This window comes from Notothenia coriiceps, unplaced genomic scaffold (assembly GCF_000735185.1).
Source record: "Notothenia coriiceps isolate Sejong01 unplaced genomic scaffold, NC01 NC01_scaffold00037244, whole genome shotgun sequence".
NCBI classification, from domain to species: Eukaryota; Metazoa; Chordata; class Actinopteri; order Perciformes; family Nototheniidae; genus Notothenia; species Notothenia coriiceps.
The window spans coordinates 10,877,099-10,884,495 of NW_011369945.1; positions in this window are offsets into that span (position 1 = coordinate 10,877,099).

Consider the following 7,397-nt stretch of genomic DNA (forward strand, 5'->3'; position numbering starts at 1 on the left):
TTCCTGTCGCACGGGACTTGTGCCGACTGTGCGGTTTGGTCGGGAACAGGGTAGTTACGCTGCCCAGTCGGTTGCCGCCGACGCACCCGGGTCCACTGGGCCATGCGGGCACAGGAGTCGCGTCAGGCCCGGGGGGCGTCGTGACCGGCAAGGGAACATGCGTCTCTTGTTGTTGCCTACTTTCCAACCGATGAAACCCTCTATCGAGCAGCTGTAAGTTATGAACGGGGGTAAGCCCGTGTGGTACGTACCTCCCGGTGGATAGCTCTACAGTGCACCTCGGGCGTCGATGCGGATTCCGTACGGTGTGCGCCGATTGTCACGGAGATGTGACCGTCCGCCTCCCAGGTGCTATGGGAGGACGCCCCCCCCCCTTTTGCTTCGGGAACCCCAGTAACTTGCGGACGGTATTGCCGCTCGGTCACCGCACCACGGTAGCATACCATCAGTGAGCCTTCGTGCTGCCAAGGGGGCGTCCTGGGCACCTGGAGAGGGGGGAAGTTGTTCAAGGACGGTTGCACTCTGGAAGCGGTGACTCAGGGGCAAGGTGGAACGTGGCGCGCAGGGCTGTCCCGTGGACCTCTGGCAGTGCCTGCGGACCTTGCCGATGGTGTCACAGGGGACGCACTCAGCCTAAGCGGTGGAGTGATGGAAGTAGTGGTAGGAAGGCCGGCAACCGCGATTGTGTCCGTGGGTGTCCCAAAGGGAACAGTACGTCCCCTACCGATGTTGGCAGCCAAAACTGCGGCAGGAGAGCCGATCACTTTGCGTTCCTTGCAACACACCTACTGTGGTAGGTGATACGTGGGGCTGGACCTCGTTGGACACCTCCTGGTAGCTGAAGGACCTGCGCTACAAAGGTTGAGCCTGAAATTATGCCGTCGATGTGGTTAACAAACCAAAGGGTTACCATCGCGCAGAGAAATCGTCGCGCTCGTTGAGTTTCAGACTCTCCCACTCCTTCTACTTTTGACTTGTTCTTAGCTGTTGAGCTGGGTAAAACCTAACTGTAGAGGAAAACTGACAATCTATGTCTATCTTAGCTTGTCCCGTAATACGAGGTACCACGGTGTCTGTAACAGGAATGTTAATGTTATTCGTACTTTTATAATTACGATCGTCGTGAGGCCGCTAGGTGATAGTGGCCTCAGAGGACCACGAGGTCGACGTCTGAGACACGTAGAGTAGTTGATATTACATCGCAGTAGGAATACCTATGCTCATAAGAAAGTTTCTGTTGTGTGTCTTGTGTGAAGTACGCTACTGAGTACGGCGGAAAACTACGTAAGATTAGACTGCAATGCGACTAAGCCGACTATTTAATACAAAGCACCGTATCAAATGTCTATCGTGATCAGTCGAACAACACGACGATGAAGACCGAACTCCCGAGGAAAGATATGCGGGGCCTGCTCTCTCCCATTACTATGTGCAATACAGTCCGTCCTTTGTACACTGATAGTCATTGAAATCTGTAGCATTTTGTTAAAAATTGCTCTAAAATAACATCTAATTATTTAAAATGACTATGGTTGATATATCATAAATGGAACAGAAGTACATTTTTATCACTAAATGAACAAGTAATTTTACTTTGTGTTATATTTTTATATATCAAGAATTTATAAAAATAAATACATTGCATAAAATTTTTATACTTACTGTAGTTTACAACACACAGCTCCACCCTCTTCTCGCGCGGTGTGTCATACCCTTGTTCTGCTGTATAACAACAAACTTATATAAACNAATACTAACATATAAGCATTCTGGTACACTCTGAGAAGAGAATAAATAAATCTATTACTACCCGACCTATTAATAATATTTTATGCCATTGTTTGTGTTTCACTTTGTTCTGGCAGCTGCACTTGCTGCTCCACACAGAGAGAAGAGTAAAGAGGAGATAGTGTGTGTGAATTACTTTAAATTGTGGGTAAGGGTAGATAGCTCCAATTGTTCTGACCGGGGGTCATATTTCATTACGTGTTCATCTTTATCTGAAGTTGCACCCATGGATGTATAAAGAATAGTTCTACTGCAAAGTTATTCTCCGTGGGGACTTCCAGTAACAATCTTGATTCTAATTGGTCAGAAGACTCGAAAAAACATCAGCAAAGATGTTCTATTGAGAAGATGATCTCTACGCGACAGAAGTTTTCAAAACCGTTTATGGTCTCCGGTAGGCTACTTCCAGTCCAACGCATACTGCATGCACAGCGTTAGAAAATCGGGCCTTCAAAATACAAGTTTGACTTTTTTCTTCACTCATACCTGCTACCCACTCGAAACGGGTCTGCGACCCACTTTTGGGTCGCGACCCACCAGTTGAGAACCACTGCGTATGGATGATGTTATGCAGATACACAGGGATCTTCTAGTGAAGGGTGTCAATGTGGCCATATATTGACATTTTTAGTGTGCATTCATTGGCTGTATCATCCATCATCCATGGTTGTGTATAATGTGCCAGAGAACACGTAATTCAAGCTCAAGATTAGAGTGCATTATACTTGAATAATTATGTTTATAATAGAAGCTACATTTGACCACTTTGAGACGGATTGAATAAACCTTTTGTTTTGTGAACGTATAGAATATGTCCATTTGATTCTACAAAAAGATAGTGGGCTATGAGTTTCGTGGATTATAATGTCTGTAACACATCTTGGTCTATTTGTTCATGTCCTACTAAACTCTAATTGGCTGAGTCACGTACACACCTGTGACCGCATAACATTAATCTAGAATCGATACATGCGCAGATCAGGAACTTTAAACTAAAACCTACACATTTACTTTGTGTAATCTCATGACGTGATTTGAGGATTAAATTATATTTTTAAACCACATTTAACCGGCGTCTAATATCTTTCTACCTGTTTGATATAGCTAATTTTGGGACAAAAAGCTTCTAAAGGAAGCCTACTTTGAACCACCAGGCCGCGCCACTTCGAGTTGATGCTCCCTCTCTCCCCACTTCTCTCTTTTCACGGTTCTGACGTCAGCAACCTGCAATTGAACGAATTAACTAACGGACGACCGAGCCCCTACCGGAGCTACCGGGAGGCAGTAGAGTTACAGAGCGAGTCCCCGCCGCCAGCCTCGGAGGAGCTACACGGAGGAAGGTACGCTGTGCGCCGCCGTGAGAAGCAGTGTTGGAATCAAACGATGCGAGCCGCAGCCGAGTGACACAGAGCCTACTGTCGACGAGCGGAGAAAACCGTTACCGTGATTTACCGACACTTACACCGAAGAGAGACGGAGGACGAGCGGACGGACAACCCACCACCGAGACCCCGTTTGAGAAACTGCGGTGGCTACAACGAGTTGTGTTCGCGCCCTGGATCAAAGTGATTTAAATGCTTTAACGGAGCTGTACCCCTGGCTTGAGAGCGAGCGAGAGGGAGCTGCCCAGAGAGCAAGAGGAAGAGGGATCGAAGACACCGCGCAGAAAAGGAGGAAATCAACCAAGAAAAGAAAAAACGGATTTGCAAACAGCGTTGTTTCCGCGCACACGCTTCGTTCAATCTTTCATTGTTTTAATTTTCTCTGGATCAAGGTTTCGGTTACGCTTTCAAGCTGTGTTCTCTAACCATGGGATGTACTCTGAGCGCAGAGGAAAGGGCGGCTCTGGATCGGAGCAAAGCCATCGAGAAAAACCTGAAGGAGGACGGAGTCACCATGGCCAAAGATGTCAAACTGCTTCTGCTCGGTAAGAGTTTAATTGCTCACAGTAGGGCCTGTAGAGCCACGGCAGAAATGAAACCCTTCGGGGGTGATGAAAGGTGTAGTGTGGGGGGGTGAGCATCTGGTAAAAAATGACCATCCATTACTGAAGATTGTTCTGGACATACATAAATACATGACATCCCTCATAAGATATTAAAACAACGCCAAAATCCCATACATGGGCATTGATTAGCTTCCTTCTCCATACTAAACACACCCTGTCTGCTCATTACATCACGTTGAAGCAACCTGCTATGGTAGGTTTTTCTTATTAAAGAGGTGGATTAACTGTAATTCTGAGGAATCAGTGGGTACAAGGTGGACAATCTATGATACCTACCGATTGGGGGCCTTTAAAATGGCATTATGCAGCAGTGGAGGCCCAAGCACAGGCAGTGTTGTATCATTGGTTTGGGGTGGGAGATTGATTCATTGATTCTCTGTGGGAAACTAGCCTTTAAGTAGAATTATTTATTTGATTGACTTACTAGAAAGATGGTGGATAGAAAGGAATAATAAAAGGGAAGCACATTGAGGAAGAAAGGATGCAGCCAATTCTCCATCTTTCAATCTCCACCCTGCTGCTGCTTTTCATATTCATTTAGGTTTTTAGGAGGCTGATTCTCCCCGTCACACACACACACACACACACACACACACACACACACACACACACACACACACACACACACACACATTAAGATACACACACACACAGCACACACACACACACACACACCCCCCCCCCTCCTGTTTACATTGTCTTCTTGTCTCTTATCCATCAGGGGCTGGAGAGTCAGGGAAAAGCACCATCGTCAAACAGATGAAGTAAGTCTCTAAAAAGCACTGTCTAATAACCCTATGGAGTGGATGTGTGTCCCTCTCTCACTCTTTCTTTCTGTTTCTGACAGTCATTCTGTGTCATTTTTTTTTCTTGTTTTTGACCCTATAGCAGCCCAAACATTAACCCGGGCTGACCTTGTCAAACATCTGATGTTGCTCTATGTGGGCGGAGTCATGCGCCTAATTGGGTGAATGGAAAAAAGTATGTGTAGTGATTAGTGAATATCTCTACTGCTATGGTTGTATGATATGGTCTGTTCTCATTAGACTATGTGTCTATTAAAGCTGCAAAGATAAGTCAACTAACCTAACTAAATTGACGTGTGGCCATTTCACCAGGTCATGTTGGAAATGTATAGTACTCTTGTAGCAAATTGAAGATGTCACGACAATAATCAATTTAAACTCTCCTTTGTTATGCTCACACACTTTGGTTCAGTATTGGTAACGGGGTTTTGGACAGGGGCAATCTTTAATCAATATCACATAGTGTCAGGATATGAATGCTCAAGGGCAGGACCACACTGCCTCTGATTTACTTTGATTTCCTCCTCCACATCTGCTCCTTCGGACTCAGGTGCGGAGGCAACCTCACATTACACACTTGTACGAATTCTGTTCACTTTAATGCTGCTAAAATGCATATATAATGTAGGTTTATACCTTACTTACAATAATATTCCCGAATGAGTGATCATTACTGACAAAATCTGGGTGACCAAATCCTACTCTGCCACGACAGTGTTACTGTACAGTATGCTACAATCCTTTTATTGATTTGTTGTTTCGGGAGGAAAATATTTGACATATCTTTAGAGAATCTATTAGGCTGTATCGTTTTAGTATTTTCTTTTTAGCAATTGCACCAAAGGCTTATGGGTCCAGCTTCTATAATGTGATGACTTACTATGTTCTTGTGTGTACAGTTATTGCCAACTGGATGTTTTTTGATTATTGGTCGTGAAAAACAATACTTTTTAAAAAGGTTTAATGGTAAACATAATTATTGATTCAATATGTAACTCGGTTTTGAGGTTATGGTCTGCCTGACTGCTCAGAGGGAGTGGGTCCTGCCATTAAGTAGGTTTTCTTCTTCTTTCACTCAGCTAATTGACATAGGGTGATTCTGTCATACATTATATTTATATGAAGTTTAGCCACAGATATACGCAACTTCAGTTGAACGGTGTTAGGATACAGTTTGACAAAAAGGAAAGGATGATAGAACATCCTCTACCGTTACAGAACTAGTACCACAATACCATGTGGCCTGTTGGTGTCTGTGTCTAATGTCTTCTTACTAATATAGCTATCCCATAGGGCTCTGATAAAATCCAACCTCAGTGCTCCTGCCTTACCCCTGTAGAGACATAATGTGTACCTGTGGCACTTAGCAGTAATTAAAGTTGTCTTTTTTTCCTCCTGCGGTATCATTACAGTGTCCTCTCAGGGTTAGGGTTATTAGGGACTTGTTTGTGGTGCTTATTGTAAAACTCATTGCGACTTTAATAGTATTTTTGAATTTACTATATCATTGCAATAATCCTATAATATATTTACAGGATTTACAGAACTGTACTGTACTTTAACCGCTCTCCGTCATTTATCTGTAATCCGGGCAGTGGTGACATATGGTTTCTCTTGAATCTCCTCTGCTGCTTCATTTTACAGACAGCTGAGTGCGTTTTAGCCGATAATAGGCTTTGGTTGTGTTCTTATATGACATATCACATGAGGACACGATTCATTGGATCCAGATGAGCCTGATTCTCAGCTGTTAATATGGTCATTCCAGCAGCACAGCACATTCTGCACACTGACCAATGCTCCCAGTGGGTTCATTAAGCATATACTGTATATGATAGGTCATTACCTTGGGAGCAACTTCACTCTTGATTTCATTTCACTGTAGGAAATCACACTTTAAATAATATTAATATGTGGCTTTGTTAGTTCACTCAGGCTCACCAATATTATACTAATATTCCAGCTATTATGCATACAAAAGATGGGTGTACTGTATACTATTCATTTGACAGTATTTCCTGACAGAAAGAGAGCCAATTTTCTTTCAGCTTGTTCACACCACGCTTACTTGTTTAAATTATTCCACCTCTGTGTTTCTGTTTGAGAACACCCTAGGAGCTATTCTTGCTATACATGATTTGTTGGGACTGCATCTGGCAGACCACATTCTCTGTTAACTGTTTAAAAAGTATCATTTGATTGAATACGCCCTGCATGATTCTTAAGGGCCAACCGATTTCATTATAGAAATCATTGTGATGCAATGTGCCTTAAAAAAGAAAATAATGGTGTGCAACGCCCCCTCCCCCTGTGATGATGTCATAGACCTGGCACACATGTTCAACTAATGCAGGAGAACCTTTCTGTCTTTGTAAACTGGAATAATTGCTGTAGTGGTGCCATTTGAGCCTTTACGTGTATTTTTCACAATATGTTCTAGTGTTAGTCCTTCTATTCAAAGGGAATATGATATCATAGAGTGGGAAGCTGCTTTTCAAGTGGTGGACATCGCCCTGTAGGGAAGCCTTTACGTTCCTGTTCAGAGACGCTCTGCTATTTCCGGAACCGCATCCGAGCAGTGGAAAGCCCTTAACTGCATTTTCTTTCACAGCGCTTTGAACATCTGGAGCGTGTGTGTGTGTGTGTGTGTGTGTGTGTGTGTGTGTGTGTGTGTGTGTGTGTGTGAGAGAGAGATAGAGTGAGAGTGGAGCGTGTGTGTGTGTGTGTGTGTGTGTGTGTGTGTGTGTGTGTGTGTGTGTGTGTGTGTGTGTGTGTGTGTGTGTGTGTGTGTGTGT